We start from the raw sequence: 27,172 nt of genomic DNA, 5'->3' as shown, positions 1-27,172 counted from the left end.
CTATCTTTTCTTTTTTTCTCTCCCTGGCCAGTTGTCAGATTGGCTCTGCCCTCCCATTATCCCCCCCAAAATCAGGTGTCCATCATGGCCTGCCACAGGGATGGGAGGTAGGCACTGGGCACTCCAGCAAGATCACTGTGTGTGGTAATACAAATCTGATGGTTTTCAGTGGTGCTCTATTTTCCACTGGCTAGCAAGAACTGAGTTTGTTTTGGGGCCCTGCTCTGACAGTTGGGTCTTCCCTATTTCTCAGCCAAAACAGGGCTGGGTTTTCATACAGGGCATGTAGACTGTCCAGCGGATGGTACTATTCGGTAACTTAATTGTCCTCAGAGGCTGCTTTGCCTCCGAGCATGGGCTTTGTTTGACCCAGCCAGGTGAAACTGAGGATTCCTATGCCCTCACTTTGCCAGCAAAAATCTGGCTCAATATGGGGCTCCCTCAGCTGACCTGGCACTCTAGTTGTCTCCAAAGCAAGGAAACAGCTGCCAGCTGTTGCTTCCCTAAAGGTTGGGGGAAGGGCTTTCAGACCCAGGGCTGAAAATACATCTCTGTCCTTGTTTTCTGTCTGTCCCTCACTGATCTGAGACTTGAAATGACCTCCCCTGGCCACCAGATCTTCACACAGTGAGAGTATTTTTCACTGCTGTAAGATTTTAAAATCTGTGTCCCTGGTGGGAGGGTTCCTGTCTGCTGTTTCTGTGCCTTTACCGCACGGAGACTGAATGAGGGGGAGGGGAGATGACCAGCTGGTCTGGGATGGAAAATTCCTACCTGATATTTCCTCTCTTTCTTCAATTTAGCATTTGCAGGGTCTTTCTCCAGTCTATATCATCCTCCAGAGTTTCAAACAATTCAGAATTGTCTTTTTCTTAATTAAATCTCCGAAAAGAAGTTTTCAGTGGCTGTTTACGTTGCCATATTGTTGATGTCACCCATTTTTTCATGTTTTTAAGCCATTTGTATTTCCTCTTTGGAAAAGTATCTGCCCATGTCTTTTTTCCATTTTTTTAATTGGGTTGTCTTTTTGTTGTTGAGTTGTAGGGTCTCTTTATATATTCTGGAGATTAAACCCTTATCTGATATATGGTTTCCAAATATTGTCTCCCAGGTGTAGGCTGCATTTTTACTTTTCTGACAGATTCCTTTGATGCACAAAAGTGTTCAATTTTGAGGAAATTCCATTGATCTATTTCTTCTTTCATTGCTTGTGCTTTGTGTGTAAGGTCTAGGGAACCACCTCCTATCACCAGATCTTTAAAATTTTCCCCTACATTTTCTTCTAAAAGTTGTATGGTCTTAGCTCTAATGTTTAGGTCTTTGATCCTAATGTTCAGGTCTTTTTGTATAAGGTATGAGATAGGAGTCCTCTTTCATTCCTTTGGATATGGATATCCAGTTCTCCATATACCATTTATTGAAGAGACTGCTCTGTCCCAGATGCATTGGCTTGACTGCCTTATCAAAGATCAATTGTCCATAGATGACAGGGTCTATTTCTGAAAACTCAATTCAATTCCATTAGTTGGTATATCTATCTTTATGTCAGTACAATGCTGTTTTCACCATTATAACTTTGTAATATGCTTTAATGTCAGGTAGCATGAGACCTTCTACTTCCTTCCTCGTTCTCAGGATATTTCTGGCTATTCAGCACACTGCCCTTCCAAATAAATTTGGCTATTGGTTTTTCAATTTCTGCAAAGTAAGTTCTTAGGATTTTAGTTGGTATTGCATTGCATCTATAAGTCAGTTTAGGTAGAACTGACATCTTAACTATATTTAGATTTCTAATTCATGACCACGGCCCTTCCATTTATTTAGGTCCTGTTTGATATCTTTAAGCAATTTCTTGTAATTTTCTGTGTATAGATCTTTTGTGGCCTTGGTCAAGTTTATTCCTAAATACTTGATTCTTTTGGTTGCTATTGTAAGTGGAATTTTTTTCTTGATTTCCTCTTCATGTTGCTCATTACTAGTATATTGGAACACTGCTGAGTTTTGTGTGCTGATCTTGTAACCTGCCAATTTGCTGTATTCATTTATTAGCTATATTAGCTTAGCTGTAGATTTTTCCAGATTTTCTACAAAAGGATCATGTCGTCTGCAAATAGTGAAAGTTTTACCTCTTCCTCTCCAATCTGGATGCCTTTTATTTCTTTTTCTTGCCTAATTGCTCCAGTTAGAACTTCCAGCACAATGTTGAATAACAATCATGACAGTGGGCATCCTTGTCTTCTTCCTGATCTTAGAGGGAAAGCTTTCAGTCTTTCCCCATTGAGTATGATGTTAGCTGTAGATTTTTCATGTGTTGCCTTTATCATATTAAGGAAGGTCCCTTGTATTCCTATCATTTTTAGTGTTTTCATCAAGAAATGATGTTGAATTTTGTCAAATGCCTTTCCTGCATCAATTGAGATGGTCATGTGGTTTTTCTCCTTTGATTTATTGACGTGGTGTATTACATTAATTGGTTTTCCTGTGTTGAACCAGCCTTGCATTCCTGGAATAAATCCCACCTGGTCATGATGTATAATTCTTTTAATGTATTGCTGGATTTGATTTGTGGGTATTTTGCTGAGGATTTTTGTTTCTATATTCATTAAAGAGATTGGGCTGTAATTTTCTTTTTTGAAGTGTCTGTGTCTGGTTTTGGTATTATGGTGATATTGGCTTCATAGAATGAGTCAGGTGGCTTTCCCTCCTCTTCAGTTTTTTTTTTGAAGATTTTGAGCAGGATTGGTACTAATTCTTTCTTGAATGCTTGGTGGAAATCACATGTGAAGCCATCCGGGACTGGACTTTTCTTTTTGGGGAGGTTTTTGATTACTGACTCAATCTCTTTACTTGTGATTGGTTTGTTGAAGTTATGTATTTTTTTCTAGTCTGTGTTGGTTGTTCACACTTTTCTAGGAAGTTGTCCATTTTGTCTAAGTGGTCTAGTTTATTACCATATAGTCGCTCATTGTATCCTCTCCTTATTTCTTTTATTTCTGTGGGGTCAGTAGTTATGCCACCTTTCCCATTTCTGATTTTAGTTCTTTGCATTCATTGATTCTCTCTCTCCCTGCCCTCCCTCAGCCTAGCTAAGGGTCCATTGATTTTATTGATTTTCTCAAAGAACCAACTTCTGATTTTGTTGATTCTATTGTTTTTATGTTCTCAGTTTCAGCTGTTTCTGCTCTAATCTTTGTTATTTCTTTCCTTCTGTTTGCTTTGGGGTTAGTTTACTGTGCTTTCTCTAGTTCTTCCAGGTGACAGTTAATTTCTTGATTTTTGCTCTTCTTTTTTTAATATAGGAATTCAGGGCAATACATTTTCCTCTCAGCACTGCCTTTGCTGCATCCCAAAAGTTTTGATATTTTGTGTTTTCATTTTCATTTGCCTCAAGATGTTTAATCATTTCTCTTGTAATTTATTCCTTTACTCACTGGGTTTTTAGGAGTGTTCTGTTTAGCCTCCATATATTTTGAATATTCCAACCTTCCACCTGTTATTGATTTCCAACTTCATTCTATTATGATCTGAGAAAGTGTTCTGTATGTCAGTATTTTAAAATTTATTGAGACTTGCTTTGTGACTCAATATTTGGTCTATCCCAGGAATGATCGATCCATGAGCATTTGAGCAAAATGTATACGCTGCTTTTGTGGGGTGTAGTGTTCTGTAAATGTCTGTCAAGTCTAGTTAATTTATTGTACAATTCAACATCTCTGTTGCCTTAGTGATCCTCTTTCTAGATGTTGTATCCATTGATAAGAGCACTGTATTGAAATCTCCAACTACTATTGTAGAGCTCTCTGCATCTCCCTTCATTGTCATCGGTGTTTGCCTCATGTATTTTGGAGCATTTGGTTCGGTGCATAAATATTCATGATTACTGTGTCTTCTTGATGAATTGACCCTTTTATTAATAAATCGTGTCCTTCTTTGTCTCTTTTAATTGACTTATAATTGAAGTCTAATATATCTGATTTTAGTATAGCCATCCCTGCTCTTTTCTTGTTGTTGTTCACATGAAATATTTTTCCAGGCTTTCACTTTCAAACTATTTTTCTCCTTGGGTCTAAGTGAGTCTCCTTTAGACAGCATATGGATGGGTCCTGTTTTTAAATCCATTCTGCTAGTCTTTGTCTTTTTATTGGGGAGTTTAATCCATTAACATTTAATGTTATTATTGTAAGGGCAGTACTTTCTTCTACCATTTTGTCTTTTGGATTTTATGTTTCAGATCTTAATTTTTTCTCTCTCTCTTTTTACCCTTCCTGATAGTCTTCATTTCTACAGTCTTCTCCAATCCTCTCTCTCCCGTCTTTCCCTATTAGCCTGTAGCTCTCCCTTTCATATTTCTAATAGACCATGTCTCTTATTCACAAACTCTCTGTCTGTTTGTCTGAAAATATTTTAAACTCTCCCACATTTTTGAAGGACAGTTTTCTTACATATAGAATTCTTGGTTGGAAGTTTATCTCTTTCAGAATTTTAAATATGTCACACCACTGCCTCCTTGCCTCCATGTGAGTCACTGAGTAGTTACTAATTAGTCTTATGTTGTTTCCCTTGTATGTGGTGAATTGCTTCTCTCTTGCTGCTTTCAGAACTTGCTCCTTCTCTTCGGCATCTTTTTCTTGAGTGGCTCTTCGGTTAGGTAATTTCTAGTGTATAGGAACATTACTGACTTATGTGCATTAATCTTGTATCCCACTATTTTCCTAAATTTGTTTATTAGCTCAAGTAGCTGTGTCATTGATTTCTCAGGATTTTCCAAATATAAGATCATATCATTTGCAAATAATGACAGTTTTACTTTTTCCTTTCCAATTTAGATGCCTTTTATTTCTTTGTCTTGCCAGATTTCTCTGGCTAGCACTTCTAGCACAATACTGAATAACAGTGGTGACAGGAGACATCCTTATCTCATTCCTGAACTTAGAGGGAAGGCTTTCAGTCTCTTGCCATTGAGTACTATGCTGGCTGTGGGTTTTCATATTCCCTTTATCATACTGAGGAAGTTTCCTTCAAATCCTACCTTTTGAAGTGTTTTTATCAAAAAAGGATGCTGGACTTTGTTAAATGCTATTTCAGCATCTATTGAGATGGTCATTTGATTTTTCCCTTTTGATTTGTTAATGTATTGTATCATACCAGTTTTCTTATATTGAACCATCCTTGCATGCCTGGAATGAACCCCAGTTGGTCATGGTGTAAGATTTTTTTAAATGTGTCTTTGGATTTGATGTGCAAGTATTTTGCGAGTTTTTGTGTCTATAGTCATGAGGGAGATTGGCCTGTAGTTTTCCTTTCTTGTAGCATTTTACCTGGTTTTGGTATTACAGTGATGTTAGCTTCATAAAATGAGTTAGGTAGTGCCCCATTTTCTTCAGTTTTTTGAAAAAAGCTTAAGTAAGATTGGTGTCAGTTCTTTTTGGAAAGTTTGACAGAATTCCCCTGTGAAGCCATCTGGCCCTGGGCATGCATTTGTGGGAAGCTTTTTGATGACTGATTGGATCTCTTTGCTTGTGATTGTTTTGTTGAGGTCTTCTGTTTCTTCTCTGGACAGTCTACTTGTTTATCTGTTTCCAAGAAACTGTCCATTTCCTCTACATTATCTAGTTTGTTGGCATACAGTTGTTCATAGTATCCTCTTATGATTTTTAAAATTTCTTCTGGGTCTACAGTAATGTCCCCTCTGTCATTCATTATTCTGCTTATTTGGGTCTTCTCTGTTTTTGACTTTGTCAGTCTAGCTAAGGGCTTGTCTATCTTGTTGATCTTCTCAAAGAACCAACTTTTGGTTTTATTTGGTCTATTTTTTTTTTTTTTTTTTGCTCTCTGTGTCATTTATTTCTGCTTTAATCCTTGTTATTTCTTCTCTTCTGCTTGGTTTATGATTAGTTTGCTGTTCATTTTCTAGCTTCTTCAGTTGTTCCATTAGTTCTTTGGTTTTAACTCTTTCTTCCTTTTTAATGTATGCATTTAGAGCTATAAATTCTCCCCTCAATACCGCCTTCGCTGCTTCCCATAAATGTTGTTATGTTGTGCTCTCATTTTCATTCATGTTTAGATATTTATCAGTTTCTCTATTTCTTCTTTAACCCAGTGATTGTTTAGGAGTGTGTTGTTTAACTTCCAGATATTTGTGAATGTCTTACAACTTTGATGATTATTGACTTCTAGTTGTATTCCACTGTGACCAGAGAATGTTCTTTGAATAATTTCAGTCTTTTAAAATTTATTCAGGCTGGTATTGTGACCCAGCATATGATCTATTCTGGAGAAAGTTCCATGGGCACTAGAGAAGAATGTATATCCTGGTGATTTGGGATGTATGCTCTATATATGTCTAAGTTGTAATCATTTATCACATTGTTTGGTTTTCAGTTTCCTTATTGGTCCTCTCTCTGGTTGATCTATGTATAGGAGTGAGTGATGTATTGAAGTCTCCCATAATTATTGTGGAAACATCTATTGCTTCCTTCAGTTTTGCCAATGTGTGTCTCATATACTTCGGGGCACCTTGATTGGGTGCATAGACATTTATGATTGTTATTTCTTCTTGTTGAATTGTCTCTTTTATTAGTATGTAGTGTCCTTCTTTGTCTCTTATGACATCCTTACATTTAAAGTCTATTTTATCTGAGATTAATACTGCCACTCCTGCTTTCTTTTGGCTGTAGCTTGCATGGAGTACTTTCCCCCATCCTTTCACTAGCAATTTCTTTTTGTCTCTGGGTCTAAGAGGAGTCTTTTGTAAGTAACATATTGATGGTCCATATTTTTTTAATCCATTCTGCCAATCTATATGTTTTAATTGTGGAATTTAATCCAGTCACATTCAATGTTATTACTGTGAAGTGTGAAGGCAGTTCTTGAATCAGCCATCATATCCTTTTTTTTTCTTAATTTTTATTTTGAAGTAATTTCAAACATATAGGACAGTTCGCAAATACAATACAGACCCCATACAGAGAAGTCCAACACCCCCCCTACCCCCAGATATCTGTATGTACCAATGTTACATTTTGCTACATTTGCAGTACCTTTCTTTCTCTTTCTTTCCTTCCTTCCTTTCCTCCTTCCTCCCTCCCTCCCTTCCTCTCTCCCTCTCCCCTCTTTCTTTCAACTGTATCTATTATCTTTCTGTCAATTATCTATCTACCCATTTATCATCTTCTGAACATTTGAGAGCAGGTTGCATATATCGTACTCCTTGAAATCATAACATTTCCATGTACATTTCCTACGAACAAGGATATTCACTTATATCATTAGCTTAACTGCAGTTAATTCAAGAAAATTAATATGGATATAAAGCTTAAATTCTATGTCCAGTTTTTCCTTATGCCCCCTTTGAGTTTTTCTCCTCCATTCTTAGATCCACTCCAGTAACATATATTGCATTGATTGCCATTAACTCTTAATTAACTTTTTAAAAAAATTAATTATATCAAAAAAAATTAAGAAAAAGATATACAAAAAAAAAAACCCAAAACATTTCAAACAAACCACAACAAAGGAGTAAGAAAAAGACAACCAACCTAAAATAACTACTTTACTTCCAACATGTTTCTACTCTACGCCAAGAAAATAACCTAATACAGCAACATTTCTGTGAACTTGTTCCTACCATACCCATCAGAAATTAACAAACCAAAGTAATCCCTGGGCATTCCCAGAACGTTAAATTTACCAACAGTAGCTTATCTGTTCTTACTGGGTTATCGTTCCCCCTTCATTAATATAGCTCTCTATCGCTAGTTCCCCTACATTCTACATTATAAACCATTTATTTTAGGAGTGTGTTGTTTAACCTCCAGGTGTTTGTGAATTTTCTGTCTCTGATGGTTATTGACTTCTAAATGTATTCCATTATGGTCAGAGAATGTGCTTTGAATAATTTCAGTTTTTTAAATTTATTGAGGCTTGTTTTATGTCCCAGCAGATGGTCTATTCTGGAGAAAGATCTGTGATCACTAGAGAAGAATGTGTATCCTGGTGATTTGGGATGTGATGTTCCATATATGTTTATTAAATCAAATTCATTTATCAGATTGTTTAGGTTTTCAATTTCCTTATTGGTCTTCTGTGTGGTTGATCTATCTATAGGAGAGAGTGATGTGTTGAAGTCTCCCACAATTATTGTGGAAACATCCACTGCATCCTTTAGTTTTGCCAGTGTTTGTCTCATGTATTTTGTGACACCATGATTGGGTGCATAAACATTTATGATTGTTATTTCTTCTTGTTGAATTGCCTCTTTTATTATTATGTAGTGGCCTTCTTTGTCTCTCCTAACATCCTTGCATTTAAAGTCTATTTTATCTGAGATTAATATTGCTACTCCTGCTTTCTTTTGGTTGTAGCTTGCATGAAATATTTTTTCCATCCCTTCACTTTCAGTTTCTTTGTGACCCTCTGTCTAAGATGAGTCTGTTGTATGCAATATATTGATGGTTCATATTTTCTGATGCTTTCTGCCAATCTACATCTTTTAATTGGGGAGTTTAATCCATTTACATTCAATGTTTCTACTGTGAAGGCATTTCTTGAATCAGCCATCCTACCCTTTGGTATATGTTTGTCAGATGTATTTTTCCCCTCTCTCTCTTAATGTCCTTTATTGAACGAATATTGAATCTCTTTAGTACTAAACCTTTCTCCATATCTCTCTCTCCTTTCTTTGTTTCTCTGTCTGTAGGGCTCCCTTTAGTATCTTAAGTATGGCAGGACTTTTATTAGCAAAATCTCTCAGCATTTGTTTGTCTGTGAAAAATTTAAGCTCTCCCTCAAATGTGAAGGAGAGCTTTGCTGGATAAAGTATTCTTGGTTGGAAATTTTTCTCTCTCAGGATTTTAAATATGTCATGCAACTGCCTTCTCGCCTCCATGGTGGCCACTACTTAGTCTTATGCTGTTTCCTTTGTATGTGGTGAATTGCTTTTCTCTTGCTGCTTTCAGAACTTGCTCCTTCTCTTCAGTATTTGACAGTCTGATCAGAATGTCTTGGAGTGGGTTTATTTGGATTTATTTTGTTTGGAGTTTGCTGGGCATTTATGCTTTGTGTATTTATATTGTGTAGAAGGTTTGGGAAGTTTTCCCCTAAAATTTCTTTGAATGCACTTTCTAGACATTTACCCTTCCCTTCCCCTTCTGGAAGGGGAGTCTTAAATTTGGATGTTTTATTTTATTTATCATATCCCTGAGGTCCATTTTGATTTTTTCCCCATTCTTTCTTTTGTTCTTTTATCTTCCATTCTGTGGTCCTGATTCGTTGTTCAGCTTCCACTAGTCTTGTACTATGAGTATCCAGGATCTTTTTAATTTGGTCAACAGTTTCTTTTATTTCCATAAGATCAGTATGTCATTGTCTGTTTGTCAGAGAATATTTTAAGCTCTCCCTCATATTTGAAGAACAGTTTTGCCAGATATAGGATTCTTGGTTGGTGGTTTTTCTCTTTCATTATCTTAAAATATATCACACCACTTCCTTCTTGCCTCCATGGTTTCTATTGAGAAATCTGCACATAGTCTTATCAAGCTTCCTTTGTATGTGATGGATCACTTTTCTCTTGCTGCTTTCAGGATTCTCTCTTTATCTTTGACATATGATAATCTGATTATTAACTGTCTTGGTATAGGCCTATTCAGATCTCTTCTGTTTGGAGTACGCTGCACTTCTTGGATCTGTAATTTTATGTCTTTCATAAGAGATGGGAAATTTTCATTGATTATTTCCTCTGTTATTGCTTCTGCCCCTTTTCCTTTCTCTTCACCTTCTTGGACACCCATGACACGTACATTTCTGCATTCATGTTGTCATTTAATTCCCAAAGACGTTGCTCATATTTTTCCATTCTTTTCTCTATCTGTTCTTTTGTGTGTAGGCTTTCAGGTTTCTTGTTCTCCAGTTCCTGAGTGTTTTGTTCTGCCTCTTGAGATCTGCTATTGTATGTTTCCATTGTGCCTTTCATTTCCATAGATTCTGCCAGGTGTGTTTTTGAACTTTTGATTTCTACCTTACATACATCCAGTGTTTTCATTATACACTTCATCTCTTGTGCCATAGCTTCCCTAAACTTTTTGAATTGATATAGCATTAGTTGTTTAAATTCCTGTATCTCAGTTGAAGTGTAAGTTTGCTCCTTTGACTGAGCCATAACTTCATTTTTCTTAGTGTAGGCTGTAGTTTTCTGTTGTCTGGGCATCTGGTTTCCTTTGTAACCCCAATCAGGTTTTCCCAGATCAGAATAGGCTCAGGTCTCAGAGGGAGGCAATAGTATCACGTCTCCTTGAGGGTTTGTCTTAGAAGATTGATGCACCCTGTGAGGCCTCAAGTTACTGTGCTTTTCTGCCCAGCAGGTGGCACCTGTCAGCCAGTAGCTCCAGACTGGTGTAAGGAGGTGTGGCCTGTGGCTGTTTCCCCCCAGGTTCTGAGGTCTGGTTCTGAACGGAAGGCAGGTAGTAGAGCTACTTCCTACCACCTTTTTCCTCTTAGGGAAGATACACCCCCTAGGAAGAGATCATTTACAACTGAATAGTCTCTCTGCCTGTGCTGTCTCCACCTGTGTCTGGGTCAGAGTGCTGGGAACTGAAAATGGCTGAGGCTTTATCCACTGAGACAAAAAAGGGACAGAAAGCCAAGTTCAGGGCCAGTCTGCGGCCACCCTGTCGCTCTCCAAGGTTCGTAGTCACCAAAAGCCTCTGTCTGCTTTTTGGGGATTCATAGCTTGTATTGAGCAGTCCATGTTTGTTAATTAAAACCCTAGCTGGAGCTCAGCTAAACTATATTCTCTTGCTTGGACAGTGTTGCTCTCTAGCACAGTGAGGCTTTACAGTTTGGGCCAAGGGGCGGGGGGGCTCCTGGCTTGGATCCGCAGTTTTTATTTACAGATTTTATGTTGCAATCTCGGGCATTCCTCCCGATTCAGGCTGGTGTATGATGAGTGGACAGTCACGTTTGTCTCCCTGCAGTTATTCCAGATTATTTACTAGTTGTTCCTGGTTGTTTATTAGTTGTTCCAAGAGGACAAACTAGCTTCCACTCCTCTCTATGCTGCCATCTGCTTCCCTCCTCACATGAGTTTTGAAAGACCGTTTTTCTGGTATAGAATTCTTGGCTGGCAATTTTTTTTCTTTCACCACTTTAAATATGTCATCCCACTGCGTTCTTGCCTCTATGTAAATTAGCAAAAGGCGTTTTCACAGCCCCTTGGATACTTGGCTTCATGAGCGGATGGCACTTTTGTGTGGAGGCAAAAAAGATTTGCCTTCCTCTAGGAGGAAATGGCCTTCTAGATATCAGCTGCCACCTCTCCCTTGGTCATGCATTTTTTGCCAGTGTCCAAAGTATATAACCTTAGACAACTACCTTGGCCTTCAACTTAGTCACATGACAGGAATAAGCAGCTGTTTTATGGATAAAAATTAAGACTGAGCACACAGTATTACTGTTGTGTTAAAATAAAACTTAGAACAAAATTAATCTGACATTTATTATATATGTAGGCAAGATGCACTAATAACTATAATTAATATTGAGTTTAAATAACCAACTAAATTTTTATCATTCCTATTTCATTTTGTTGGTACTCTGTGATGGTTTGAAGTTGTATGTAACCCAGAAAAGTATGTTCTTAAAGTTAATCCTTTCTTGGGGGTGTGGACCCTTGAAAATATGATCTTTTGATAAGTACAATCTTAAGATATGACCCACCTTATTCAGGGTGGGTCTTAATCCTCTTACTGGAGTCCTTTATAAGAGAATGAAATTCAGAAACAGAGAAAGTCATGGAAATAAGAAGCTAGAAGCAATGAAGAGAAGGGAGAGACCAGCAGATGCTGCCACATGCCTTGCCATGTGACAGAGGAATCCTGGATTGCCAGCAGCCAGTCTTCAGGAAGAAGATATCTACTTGATGATGCCTTGATATTGACATTTTCACAGATTCAGAACTGTAAGCTTGTAAGCTAATAAATTCCCATTACAAAAAGCCAACACATTTATATATCTGCTTTCAGCAGCCTAGCAATCTAGAACAAACTTATTTATAAATATTGTTAGTTTTGGCAATATTTCCTATATTAGTACTATTTAATTGTCTTGGTCATTATCATGAACATTACAAAATAAAACTGGAATCCCCTTGCCCCTCACTACTTCTGCCAATACTTTTACTAAAATGTCCTTATTTGGATTTGCTAAAGCTGAAATAGGTTTGCTTTTACAATTTATTAGCTTACATGTTTACAGTAACATGTTTACATGTAACATGTTTACAGTTTTACAGTAACATGTTTACATGTTTACAGTAACGTGTTTACATGTTTACAGTTTTACAGTTTATTAGCTTACAGGTTTACAGTTTTAAAGCTGTGAAAATATGTCCAAATTAAGGCATCAACAAGAGGATACCTTCTCTGAAGAAAGCCTGTCAACATCTAGGACACCTCTGTCACATGGGAAGGCACATGGCTGGCATCTGCTGTTCCTTCTCCTGGGTTTTGTTGCTTTCAACTTCTGGCTTCAATGGCTTCTTCTCTCAGTTCTTCTGGGGGCTTTTTCTCTAAGCTCTTTCAGGTTTTTTATCTTCTCATAAAGGAGTCCAGTAAAAGGATTAAGACCCACCTTGAATGGGCTGGGTCACATCTCAATTGAAATAACCTAACCAAAAGGTTCTGCCCACAATAGATCTGCACCCACAGGAATGGATTAGAAGAACATGGCCTTTTCTGGGGGTACCTAACAGCTCCAAAACAGCACAGTCCTCTTTTATGACTAGTTGCAATCTATTTTTTTTCCTTTAATGCAAAAACTCTAGGCCTTTTGCTATGTGAATAACATAGTCTCAGAGGAAACCACATGACTAATAAGGGGAGGGGAGACTTGAATGCATACAGGATAATTGAGGAGAGGATTTGAGACAGAAATGAAAAGAATTAGAAGCAGAGGACTGGTCTAGATACTCTATTCTCTGAATTTGGCATCTAAAAGTTACCTTCTTCACTAATCCCAGATCATAGGACAAACATTATCTTAGCAACAAGTAGATACATTTTTTTTTCTGCTCTGCTCAGTCCTCCTCAACAGCTTGATGTTATCTAAAATACTTTTAAAGGGAGGCATAGTTAGAAATTAAAATTAAAAGGTTAAAATGTAAATAATATATTTTCCCATTTATTCCAGTTTAGCATTTCCACTTTTTTATTCTCTCTGACTAAGACTGCTGGCCATTTAGTTTGTCATTACATATGAACTGTTTCTGGCTTTCTTCACCTTCCTATCCACCGTGGATCCCTGTGGCTGCATCCTCCTATTGTTTAACCTTGCCCTTGATATTCCTGGCTCTGGGAAATCCTACTATTTATTCAGCTGTTTATTTATTTATTTTGGGTTGACTCACTTTTTTTTTTTTCCTATTTTAAAAATATTATTTATTTGGAACATGGTACAAAATGAGAAAGGATCAAAAAGGTCTAATGAAAAATCATTCTCCCACACCATCCCTCAGCCAGGTCCGGCCACGTCCAGATGTCATGGTTAATAGTATATACTAGATATATTAAGATCAATTTTATGCTTATACGCTAGCAGCAAACAATTGTAAAATAAGGTTTAAAGTAATTCCCTTTACAATAGCATGAAGAAGTATAAAATTCTTAGGAATAAGTTTAAAGACCTAAATACCAGGAAAGATATACTGTAGCATGAGCATGGGTTTTACCTTTTCACATGTACAATTCAGTGCCTTTTAATATATTCACGAGGTTGTGCAGCACTAATTCCAGAATATTTTTGTGGGTTGACTCACTTTTATACTATCCTGTGATCATTACAAATCTTTTCAGTTGTCTTGATGTTCAAAATCTAGTCTTCTTCCTTAACGTTTTCAGATGGCTTTATTTCCTTCTTCACTGAAAAAGTGTAAGTAAACTTTAGGATTTCTCTATCCATCTCGTTGCTTTATTTAGGTAACTCGCCTGCTTGTTTCCTGATCTCATAACTTCTTGTTGTTCACCATTCCCAGATTGTTTCTATTAATAATCCCTTCTTCTTGCATCATCCCTCTTTCTTCCACTGGCTCTTTTCTCTCTTCCTGTAGTAATGATTTCTAGGCCTAAAATGTTTATCTCTGCCTTGTTTCATCTTAATGTACCATGAAGGCACTTGGTTGAGTTCCTTCCCACCCATTTAGTCCTCAATTCTCTAGAATTAGAATCAAGTTATCTATTCTTTGTGACTGTGTTTCAAAAGTCACCAATAATGTCTTTTTTTATTAGAGAAGTTGTGGGTTTACAGAACAATCATGCATAAAATGTTAACTCCCATACACTACTCCACACCAACACCTTCTAATTGGTATGGGAACATTTGTTACAGTTGATGATAGCACATTTCTACAACTGCACCAGTAAAGTCCATGGTTCAACTTAGGGCCCAATGTGTAGTGCAGTTCCATGGTTTATGAAAAAATTTTAATTCTGTTACCAAATATACAATCTCACATTTCTCTGTTTAATCATATACAGGTATATGCTAATTGTGTTCACAATGTTGGTCTACCGTCACTACTATCCATTACCAAAATATTTTCATCATTCCAAATAGGAACCCTGTACATTTTAAGCCTTAACTTTCCCATTCCCTTTTCCCACTTCATCCCCTTGTAACCTGTATTCTAGATTATGACTCTATGAATTTGCTTATACTAATTGTTTCAAATCAGTGAGCTCATACTATAAGTGTCCTTTTGTGTCTGGCTTATTTCACTCAACATGATGTCTTCAAGGTTTGTCCATATTGTTGCATTCCCTTTTAGATTTGAATATTTCATTGCATGGATATACCACATTTTATTTATCCATTCATTGGATGATGGACACATGGGTTGCTTCCACCTTTATGCAATTGTGAATACTGCTGCTATGAACATTGGTGTGCAAACATCTGTTTGAGACCCTGCTTTCAATTCTTTTGGGTATATACCTAGTAGCAGAATTGCTGGGTCATTGAATAGTTCTATACTTAGCTTTCTGAGGAATGCCAAACTGTCTTCCACAGTGATGCACCATTTTACATTCCCAACAGCAGTGAATGTGTGTTCCTATTTTTCCATATCCTCTCCAACACTTGTAGGTTTTTTTTTTTTTTTTTTTTTTAATAGTGGCCATTCTAGTAGTGGTGGAAAGATATCTCATTGTTGTTTCCATTTGCATCACCCTAATAGCTAACAATGTTGAACATCCTTTCATGTGCTTTTTAACCATTTGTATTTCCTCTTTGAAAAAATGTCTATTCAAGTCTTTTGCCCATTTTTAAATTGGGTTGTCTTTTTATTGTTGAGTTGTAGGATATCTTTATATATTCTGGATATTAAACTCTTATCAGATATATGATTTCAAGTATTTTCTACCATGGTGTAGGTTGTAGTTTTACTTTCATGATAAATTCCTTTGAGGAACAAAAGTTCTTAATTTTAATGAGATCCCATTTATCTATTTTTGTTGTTGTTCTTGCTTATGGTTTAAGTGTAAAATCTAAGAAACCATTGCCTAACATAAGTCGTGAAGATGTTTCCCTACATTTTCTTATAGAAGTTTGATAATTTTACCTCTGATATTAAGATCTTTGATCCATTTGAGTTGACTTTTGTATATGGTGTGAGGTATGGTTGCTCCTTCATTTTTTTGCAAATGGACATCCAGTTTTCCCAGCACCATTTGTTGAAGAGACTATTCTTTCCCAACTGAATGGTCTTTACCACCTTCCTTGGTAAAAATCAGTTGGCCATAAATGTGAGGGTTGATTACTGAGCTCTTAGTTTGAGTCCCTTATTCTGTATGTCTGTCCTTGTGTGAGAACCATGCTGTTTTGATTACTGTGGTTTTGTAATAAGTTTTAAGGTCAGGAAGTGTGAGTCCTCCAACTTCATTCTTCTTTTTCAAGGTAGCTTAAGCTTTTTGGGTACCCTTGCCCTTCCATATAAATTTGATGATTGGCTTTTATATTTCTGCAAACAAGGTTGTTGGAATTTTGATTGGATTGCATTGAATCTATAAATTGTTTTGGGTAGCATTGACATGTTAATGATTTTTAGTCTTCCAAACCATGAATACAAAATATCCTTCTATTTATTTAGGTCTTTGATTTCTTTTAGCATTGTTTTGTATTTTTCTGTGTATGGGTCCTTTACATTCTTGGTTAAAATTCTTCCCAAGTATTTGATTCTTTTATTTCTATTGCAAATGGGATTTTTTTCTTGAATCCTTCTTATTGTTCATTGCTTGTGTATAGAGACACTACTGAGTTTTGGGTGTTGATCTTGTACCCCACCACTTTGCCGAATTCATTTATTAGCTCTAGGAGCTTTGTTGAGAATTTTTCAGGACTTTTTTTTTAAATATAAGATCATATCATCTGCAAATAGGGAAAATTTTACTTCTTCCTTTCCAATTTTATTTCTTTCTTGCGTAATTGTTCTGTCTGTAACTTACAGTATAATGTTGAACAACAGGAGTGGGTGACAGTGGGCATCCTTATCTTATTCCTTATGTTCTAGAGAAAGCTTTCAGTCTTTCATCATTAGGTGGGGTGTTAGCTGTGGGTTTTTCATATATTTCCTTTATCATTGTCCTAGTTTGCTAATGCTGCGGAATGCAAAACACCAGAGATGGATTGGCTTTTATAAAAAGGGGGTTTATTTGGCTATACAGTTACAGTCTTAAGGCCATAAAGTGTCCAAGGTAACACATCAATAATCGGGTACCTTCACTGGAGGATGGCAAATAGCGTCCGGAAAACCTCTGTTAGCTGGGAAGGCACATGGCTGGCGTCTGCTCCAAAGTTCTGGTTTCAAAATGGCTTCTCCCAGGACATTCCTCTCTAGCAAGCTTGCTCCTCTTCAAATAACATCACTCACAGCTGCACTGCGTTCAGTCTCTCTGAGTCAGCACGTTTATATGGCTCCCCTGATCAAGGCCCGCCCTGAATGGGCAGGGCCACGCCTCCATGGGACTATCCCACCAGAGTCACCACCCACAGCTGGGTGGGGCACATTCCAAGCAAATCTAATCAGCACCAAAAGTCTGTCCCACAAGACTACATCAACGATAATGGCATTTGGGGGACACAATACATTCAAACCAGCACAATCATGTTGAGGGCGTTTCCTTCAAATCCTAGTTTTCTGAGTGTTTTTATTAAGAAAGGATGCTGGATTTTGTCAAATACCTTTTCTGCATCAATTAAAATGATCATTTCCCCCCCTTCATGCTGTTAATGTGGTATTTTACATTATCAATTTTCTTATGTTGAACCACCCTTGCATATCAGGATGAATCCCACTTGATCATGATGTATAATTCTTTAAATATACCGTTTTATTCACTTTGCTTACATTTTGTTCAGGAATTTTTAGGTATGTATTCAGAAGAGATATTGGTCTGTAATTATCTTTTTTTGTAGTATCTTTATCTGGCATTGGTATGAAGATGATATTAGCCTCATAGAATGAATTAGGGAGTGTTCCTTCCTCTTCAATTCTTTGGAAGAGTTTGAGCAAGATTAGTGTTAAGTCTGCTTGGAATGTTGGGTAAAATTTCCCTGTGAAGCCATCTGGTGCTAGAATTTCCTTTGTTGGGAGTTTTTTTGATGACTGATTCAATGTCTTTAAAGGTAATTGGTTTTTTGAGATCTTCTGTTTCTTTTTGAGACAGTGGTGCCAGTTTGTTTGTTTCTAAGAATTTGTCCATTTCATCTAGGTTACCTAATTTATTTGTGTACAGTTAGTTGTTCATAGTATTCTCCAATAGTCTGTTTAATTTCACTGGTATCAGAAGAATTTCCCCTTTTTCATTTCTGATTTTAGTTACTTGTGTCTTTTCTCTCTTTTTAATTGTCTTGCTTCAGGTTTGTGAATTTTACTGATATTTTCAAAGAACCAATTTTTGGTTTCGTTGATGCTTTTTATTGATTTTTTCCCCCCCTCTATTTCATTTTTCTTACCTCTGTTCTGTTATTTCCTTCCTTCTGCTTGCTCTGGGTTTAATTTGGTCTTCTTTTTATATTTCTTCCCTTGTTGAAGTTAGGTCTCTGCTTTGAAATCTTTGTTCTTTTTAATTATAAACATTTCGAGTTACAATTTTTTCTCCAAGTACTGTCTTTACTGCATCCCATTGGTTTTACATTATTGTTACGGTGCCCGCGAGTTAAAGTACAAGACAGCCAAACAGAATTTAAAGAGCCTTTTATTAGCCAGCTAGCCGGCGGCTGCTGTCTCTCACTCCGTGCAGGGAGTTCAGCAAGCAGCCCCGACCTGTGTGCGCTGGTGCCTTATATAGACAGAAACCGTATCCTAGAAACGCAAGCAAGCAAGCTATTCTAACAGAAGCAGAGTTGGCAGTTAGTTCTTGATCACAAAAAAACAATTTCACAAAGAGTTTCACTTGGAACTGGAGCAGTTATTGATCATAAAAAACAATTTCACAAAAACAATTTCACAAGAGTTTCACTTGGAGCTGGAGCAGCTATTGATCATTAAAGGGTTACAAAAAGTTTCACTTGGACCTGGAGCAGTTATTGTTAAAAGGGTTATGCTTGGCTGATGCGTGCAACCGCAGCTTTGCCTCCCCTAAACGGTAAAGTTTTGCTTCCTTTAACTGGTACAGGCCCAGTCTCACTCCCCCCTCCCCATGGCCTAATGCCATTTACACAACACTGTTGCTTTTCAGATGTTTTAGGATTAAGGGAAAGGGACCCCACTTCAATTATATTTTCATTTTCATTTTCATTTGCCTTAAGATATTTCTGAATTTCCCTTGTGAATTCCTCTTTAACCCATTGGTTGTTTAAGAGTGTGTTGTTTAATTTCCACATATCTGTGAATTTTCCTTATCTCCCTGCTTTTTTTTTTATTCATTTTTTTGTTGTTGGAGAAGATACATTGTATGATTTCAATATTTTTGAATTAATTTAGGCTTGTTTTGTGACCTAACATATGGTGTATCCTAGAAAATGATCCATGTCTACTTGAGAAGAGTGTGTATTCTCTTGTTGTTAGGTGAAATCTGTTAGGTCTAGGTCTAGTTCTTTTAAAGTATTGTTCAAGTCCTGAATTTCCTTATTGATCTTTTTTCTAGATGTTCCATTCATTAGTGAAAGTGGTGTATTAAAATCTCTTACTGGTAAGGCAGAATCATCAACTTCTCCCTTCAAATTTGTCCATATTTACTTTGTATATTTTGGGGGCTCTGCTGTTAGGTACATATAAATTTATAACTGTTACATCTTCTTGTTGAATTGAACCCCTTTATCCATATATAATGACTGTCTTTATTCCTTGTTTTTGACTTAAAAGTCTATTTTATCTGATATTAGTATAGCTACACCAGCTCTTTTTTGGTTATTACTTGCATGGCATATTTTTTTCCCCATATTTTCACTTTCAACCTACTTGGTATCTTTGAATTTAAGATGAGTCTCTTGAAAACAGCATGTAGTTGAATGTGGTGGTTTGAAGAAAAATATGTTCTTAAATTTATGTTCTTAAATTTAATCTATTTTTGTAGGTCTGAACCCCATTGTAAATAGGACTTTTGATGAGGTTACTCATTAAGGTATGATCCATCTCAATCAGGATGGGTCTTAATCCTATTACTTGAGCCCTTTATAAGCAGAATGAAACAGACACAGAGTAAAAGCCACAGAAAGGAAGAAGCTGAAATGGAACTCAGAAGAGAAGGAAGAGATCAGGGGATGCTCCATGTGCCTTCCCATGTGACTGAGGAACCAGTAACCAGCCCCAGAATGCCAAGGTCTTTGGGGTGAAAGCATCACCTTGATGATGCCTTGATTTGGTCATTTTCCCAGCTTCAAAATCATGAGTGAATAAATTTCATTTGTTTAAGCCAAACCATTCATGGTATTTGCTTGAGAAGCCTAGGGAACTAAAACATTGGGTCGTGCTTTTTTTAATCCATTCTGCCGATTTCTATCTATTGACTGGAGAGTTTGATCTATGTACATTTAAAGTCACTACTGATAATGCTGGAATTTTTTCTACCATTTTGCTATTTAGCCTTTTTACCTTTTTAGTCCCCTATCTTTTTTTTCCCTCAATTCTTCCATTAATGCCTACTTTTATATTTATTTGATTTTTTAAAATGTGTTGTACCATACTGAATACCTTCTCTTTTATATCTGGATATATTTTTCATATATGTTCCTTGTGGTTATCATGGGGTTAAAATTTAACAATCTCTCTATACTATATAATAATCATATTCAGTTTAATACCAACTTAACTTCAGTAGCATACACATATACTTTTCCTTTGTCCCCCCACCTTTGTTTGTACTTGTTACCATTTATAGCTTTGTACATTACACGTCCAAAACCATAGATTTATCATTACTTTTGATACATTTGCATTTTAGCACCTGCAGGAAGGAAGAAGTAGAGTTACATACTAAACAATACAATACAATAATACTGGCATTTATAATTACCCAAATGGTTACTGTTCGGGTTTGTTAATGCTGCTATTATGCAAAATACCAGAAATGGATTGATTTTTATAAAGGGGGTTTATTTGGTTACAAAGTTATAGTCCTAATGCCATAAAAGTGTCCAAACTAAGGCATCAACAATAGGGTACCTTCACTTCACTGAAAAAAGGCTGTTGGCATCTGGAAGACCTCTGTTAGCTGGGAGGGCATGTGGCTGGCATCTGCTCCAGGTTTCTGGTTTCAAAATGGCTTTCTCCAAAATGTCTCTAGGCTTGTCTCTCTTAGCTTCTCTGGAGCAAATTCTGGGCTAGCATCTCCAAAGTTTCAGCTTTCAATGGCTGCCTTCAAAACGTCTCTCTCAGCTGCTCTGAGCTTCTTCTGTTTGTGAGCTCCTTTACAGGATGCCAGTGATGAAATCAAGACCCACTCTGAATGGGCAGGGTCCATATCTCCATGGAAATAATTTAATTAGATGTTTCTCTCACAGTTGATTGTATCATATCTCCAAGGAAACAATCAGAAGATTCCAATCTAATCAACACTAACTACCCCCACAAGATTGGATTAAAGAACATGGCTTTTTCAGGGGTCGTAATATATACAAACTGGCACAGTTACCTTTACGAGAAGGCTTTATTTCTTTATGGTGCTTTGAGCCACTGTCTATTTTCCTTTAGCATTGCTTATAGGGCAGGTCTCATGGTGATGAACTCCTTCAACTTATGTTTATCTGGGAATGTCTTAATCTCTCATTTTTGAAAGAAATTGTCTCTGGATATAAAATTCTTTTTGGCAGTTGTTTTCTTTCAGCACTTAATTTTTTCAACCCACTGCCTTCTTGCCTCCATGGTTTCTTATGAGAAACCGGCTCTCAGTCTAATTGGGAAATCCTTGTGTGTAAGATGTTGCTTTTCTTTTACAGCTTTCATTACTGTCTCCTTGTCTTTTCATTTTTTTTTATTGTGATTGTTCACATACCATACAATTATCCAAAGATCCAAAGTGTACAATCAGATGCCCCTGGCACCATCATACAGCTGTGCATCCATCACCACAATTAATTTTTGTTCTATTTTAGAACATTTATTACTCCAGAATAGAAACAAAGACCAAAAAAAAAAAAAAAAAAAAAACCCAACAACAAAAAGGAAACTCAAATCCTCCCATATCCCTAACCACCCCCCCCTCCATTGTTGACTCATAATATTGGTATAGTACATTTGTTACTGTTTATGAAAGAATGTTGAAATACTACTAACTGTAGTATATCGTTTGCACTAGGTATATTTTTTTCCCTATATGCCCCTCTGTTATTAACTTCTAGTTGTAGTGGCATACATTTGTTCTGGTTCATGCAAGAGATTTCTAATATTTGTACAGTTAATCTCAGACATTACCCACCACAAGGTTCAACTGTTTTATACGTTCCCATCTTTTAACCTCCAACCTCTCCTTCTGGTGACATACCTGACCATAACTGAGCTTCCCTTCCACATTAACGCACCATTCAGCACTGTTAGTTATTCTCACAATGTGCTACCGTCACCTCTGTTCATTTCCAAAATTTAAGTTCAACCTAGTTGAACATTCTGCTCATATTAAGCAACCACATCCCCATTCTTTAGCCTTGTTCTCTGTCTTGCTAACTTATATTTCATGTCTATGAGTTACATATATAATTAGTTCCTATCTGTGAGGCCCTGCAATATTTGTCCTTATGTGTCTGGCTCATTTCACTTAGTATATTGCCCTCAAGGTTTTGTCATCAATGCATTTTTTTTTTTAACGGTTTTGTTCACACACCATACATTCTATCCTAAGTAAGCAATCAATGGTTCCCTGTATAGTCACATATTTATGTGTTCACCACCCTCACCACTATCTGTATAAGGACATCTTCATTTCTTCCACAAAGCAGGAGGAAGAGTCAAGGAAGATAGAGAGGCAAAAGAAAAAGAAAAACAACAACAACACGACAGCTAGGAAGCAGCAAAAGGAAAGATAACCTTAGATCAAAGTAGAATAAAGAGTCGGACAACACCACCAATGTCAAGAGTCTCACACCCCTCCCCTATGCCCCCCTCTTATCTGCATTTACCTTGGTATATTGCCTTTGTTACAGTAAAGGAAGCACAATACAATGATTCTGTTAATTATAGTCTCTAGTTTACGTTGATTGTATTTTTCCCCCGATACCTCCCTATTTTTAACACCTTGCAAGGTTGACATTCATTTGTTCTTCCTCATGAAAAAACATATTTGTACATTTTATCACAATTGTTGAACACTCTAGGTTTCACTGAGTTATACAGTCCCAGTCTTTATCTTTCCTCTTTTCTTCTGGTGTCCCACATGCTCCTAACCTTCCTCTTTCAACCATATTCATAGTTATCTTTGTTCAGTGTACTTACTTACAGTGCTGTGCTACTGTCATCCAAAATTGTGTTCCAAACCTCTCACTCCTCTCTTTTCCTATCAGTGTGTAGTGCTCCATTTAGTATTTCCTGTAGGGCGGGTATCTTGTTCACAAACTCTGTCATTGTCTGTCTGTCTGAGAATATTTTGAACTCTCCCTCATATTTGAAGGACAGTTTTGCCGGACATAGAATTCTTGGTTGGCGGTTTTTCTCTTTCAGTATATTAAATATATCACATTACTTCCTTCTTGCCTCCATGGTTTTTCTGAGAAATCCACACAGTCTTATTAAGCTTCCTTTGTATGTGATGGATCACTTTTCTCTTGCTGCTTTCAGGCTTCTCTCTTTGTCTTTGACGTTGATAATCTGATTATTAAGTGTCTTGGCATAGGCTTATTCAGATGTATTCGGTTTGGAGTACGCTGCGCTTCTTGGATCTGTAATTTTATGTCTTTCATAAGAGATGGGAAATTTTCATTGATTATTTCCTCTATTATTGCTTCTGCCCCTTTTCCCTTCTCTTCTCCTTCTGGGACACCAATGATACGTACATTCTTGTATTTCGTTTTGTCCATAAGTTCCTGGAGACGTTGCTCATATTTTTCCATTCTTTTCTCTATCTGTTCTTTTGTGCGTAGGCTTTCAGGTGCCTTGTTCTCCAGTTCCTGAATGTTTTCTTTGGCCTCTTGCAATCTGCTGTTGTATGTTTCCATTGTGTCTTTTGCCTCTTGTGTTGCGCCTTTCATTTCCATAGATTCTTCCAGTTGTTTTTTTGAACTTTTGATTTCTGCCTCATATATGTCCAGTGTTTTCTTTATAGCATTTATCTCTTTTGCCATATCTTCTCTAAACTTTTTGAATTGATTTAGCATTAAATTCCTGTATCAGCTGAAGTGTAAGTTTGTTCCTTTGACTGGACCATAACTTCATTCTCCTTAGTGTAGGTTGTAGTTTTCTGTTGTCTAGGTATCTGACCTCCTTGGCCACTGCAATCAGGTTTTCCCGGACTAGAACAGGCTCAATTCCTGGAAGGAAGAAATATTCAGTATTTGTTTCCCTGATGGTGTGTCTTAGAGGATTGATACACCCTGTGCTTTTCTGCCCAGCAGGTGACACTTGTCAGCTTGTCACTCCAGCTAGGTGTAAGGGTGGTGTGGCCCCTGGCTGTTTTCTCCCAGGCTCTGGGGTCTGGTTCTGAATGGAAGGCGGGTAGTAGAGCTGGGCCCCACCTCTTTCCTCTTGGGAAGATATGCCCCTAGAGAGAGGTTATTTGCATATAAATAGATTCTTTGTTTCTCTGACTCTGCTACCTCCACCGTTGTCTGGGTCAGAGTGCTGACAGTTTAAAATGGCTGAGGCTTTCTCTACTGCAGAGCAGTGCGAGCCGAAAACAGCCGGGGCCTGCTCCACCAAGCCGCCAAGGTCGAGTGTGAGAGAAAGGGACAGAAAGCCCCCCTCCAGGGTTAGTCTATGGCCCCCAGACCCACTCTTCAGCCAGAGACAGCACTGGGCTCCCCATCCCGAGACAGATACGTCCCCTGACTCTCCAAGGTCAGTCGTCACCGAAAGCCTCCAACTGCTTGTTGGGGATTTGTAGTTTGTATTGAGCAGTTAAAATTAAAACCCCAGTTGGAGCTGGGCTGAGGTATATTCACTTGTTCAGAGACTGCTTCTTTGTAGCACCGCAGGGTTTTGCAGTTGAGGCTGCTGTGAGGGAGGGGGCTCTTAGCTCGGGTCCACAGCCTTTACTTACAGATTTTATGCTCTGATCTTGGGCATTTCTCCCAATTCAGATTGTTGCATGATGTGTGGACAGTAGCCACCATTTCCCAGCAGTCATTCCAGATCTTTACTAGTTGTTCCTGTTTTTTTTATTAGTTGCTCTGGGGGGACTAACTTCCACTCCTCTCTATGCCACCATCTTTTCCGTCTCTCCGTCTTTTCATTTTGACAGTTCAGCTAACATATGATGGAGTGTCTTCTTCATTTTTATCCTGTTTGGTGTTCTCTGGGGTTCTTGATATGCATATTCACATCTTTGCTAAGTTTGGGAAGTTCTGTGTCATTATTTCTTTGAATATTCCTTTTGCCCCTTTCTCTCTTTCTTATCCTTCTGTGGCGACTCCCATATGTGTATATTGGTATGCTTTATGGTGTCCCAGGGGGTCTCTTAGGCTATTTTCACATTTTAAAATTCTTTTTTCTCTATGCTCCTCAGCCTGACTCATTTCAAATGGCTTTAAGTTTGCTGATTCTTTCTTCTGCCAGCTCCAATCTTCTGTTGAAACCCTCCTGGGAATTTTTCATTTCAGTTATCATTGTCTTCAACTCCAGTAGTTCTTTTTGTTTCCATTTAAAATTTTCTGTCTCTTTACTAAGATTCTCATACTGCTCATTTGGTGTTTTCCTAATATCCTTTATTTATTTCTCTGTATTTTCCTTCATCTTTTTGAGCATTTTTAAGATCACTTTTTAAGAAAGTCTTTTTCAGTTTGTCTACCATATGGTCCTCTTCATTGGTGTTTCTGGGTTTTTATCTTCCTTCATTTGATGGGCCATCATTTCCTGTTTCTTTGTCTTGTTGTCTTGTTTTCTTGTTGCACATGGTACATTTTAATATTTAAAAATATTAACTCTGGGCTTTATTCCCTGAGATGTCTGTTTCTTGATTTTGTAACCAGTTGGTGATGTGACAGAGATTTTCTTGAGTGTCAGCCGTCCTATTAGGGAAGTGTGCCCAAGGTGAATGCAAACTGTAGGGTTCTCCCTTTCTTTTCTGGGCCCTGCATCATGTTCTTGGTTTGTGCTTGTTAGTGGTTTTGGAGTTCTCCTGTTTATAGAAGCTTGATTTCTCCCTCTATTTCCCAGGAGACACACCCCGTCCCCAACCTTTCTGGTGTTTTAAGCGGGTAATCTTTGCCCCAGGCCATCAATCTCAATAGTTTCTTATGTTGCTTTCCTTATCATCTCTAGCTGCTTTTACCTGAAGGGCAAATTATGGGAGGGGAATGCACGCTGGAGAGGAGATTCCCAGTGTGAACAAGTCCAGGGACCCACCAAGGGGGTGCAGACCAGGTCCAAGTACCCTGGGGTGGGATTAGGAAGGCTGCTAGAAGCTTCTTCCATGGCTCCCCAAAGCTGTGCTTCCCTGGCCTGCTCAGTAAATGCAGCTGTTGAACTGTTCCTCACAGCCCTGAGGAAGCATAGTGTCTTTAAGTATCCTTGCTGCCTTTGTCTGGGGTGGGTTGGAACAGTGGCCCCCTTCAGAGCCAGGTCCCCAGTGATCCAAAGTCGCTAATCAAAAGCCATGATTAGCAACCCATCCATGTCCGCTGCTGATGTCAGGGAAGTGGATTTTTGTGTCCCTTTTTCTCACCAGTGCGAGCTAGCTAGGGTCTGTACCTCACAGCAGCCTGCCACAAGAGTGGGGGATAGGTACTGGTAACCACAGTGGAGATAAGAGTTCATTAAATGGTATTTACCTTAATTTACCAGCCTCTTCCTCCTATTCTTCCTTGAATGCTATACATTGGTCTGCTGGACTCCAGTGTTTCCAAATAGTTGTTTCAGACAGTTCCTTCTTGTTTAATAGTTGTTCTAGGAGAGAGACTTAATCCTGGAGTTTCCTACTCTGTTAGCTTCCCACAGTCTTCCCCTAGAGCTGATTACTTTTATTCTACTGACTGATGCCTGAGGTGTGCAGTTTCACAATTCTTCACCCAGCTTTGAGGACTATGGTTTCAAATAGCCAACACTTCCTATGTTAGACAGAAGTTGCACTAAGTTCATAGCTGTAACAGTTCCTCTCAAAAATTTAAAATCAACATCATCAGTGTCATACAGGGTAAACCATAAAGTCTTGGGACATAATGAGGAGACTTCTATGTTCCTGGTGGGTATCTGTCCTTGAGAATTAATGTCTTCAAGGGTCACCAGCACTAAAAGTAGGTCAGGTCTTTATGTGAGAAGATGAAACATTCTTAGAATGTGTCTATTCATTTCTTTATTTAACAAATATTATTAAGTACCTCAGTACAGAGGCACTTTGCCAGTTTCTCTGTGGCATGTCTCTCTCCTGTCGGGGAGATATTTGCTCTTGACTCAGTGTACTACTCTCACCCATATCTTAAAACTGGTCTCCCCTCTCTGTTTCTATCTTGGCATATTCCTGCTGAACACACAGTTCTTGTTTATAGTCAGATAACTCACAATAAATATTTCAAAATTTTGTATATTCATTTTTTCATTTCTTAA

General features: G+C 37.7%; 1 protein-coding gene across 1 annotated transcript in view; it reads left to right on the top strand.

Moving 5' to 3' along the window:
* The window catches only part of C6H11orf65 (chromosome 6 C11orf65 homolog), a 175,901-nt gene that overhangs the window by 114,216 nt on the left and 34,513 nt on the right, over nucleotides 1-27,172 (top strand). The gene's annotated exons all lie outside the window — the stretch shown is intronic.

Source organism: Choloepus didactylus, chromosome 6, assembly GCF_015220235.1.
Source record: "Choloepus didactylus isolate mChoDid1 chromosome 6, mChoDid1.pri, whole genome shotgun sequence".
In the NCBI taxonomy this organism is placed as follows: Eukaryota; Metazoa; Chordata; class Mammalia; order Pilosa; family Megalonychidae; genus Choloepus; species Choloepus didactylus.
Note: the sequence above shows the minus strand (reverse complement) of the source record. Positions and strands in the feature narration are given on the sequence as shown.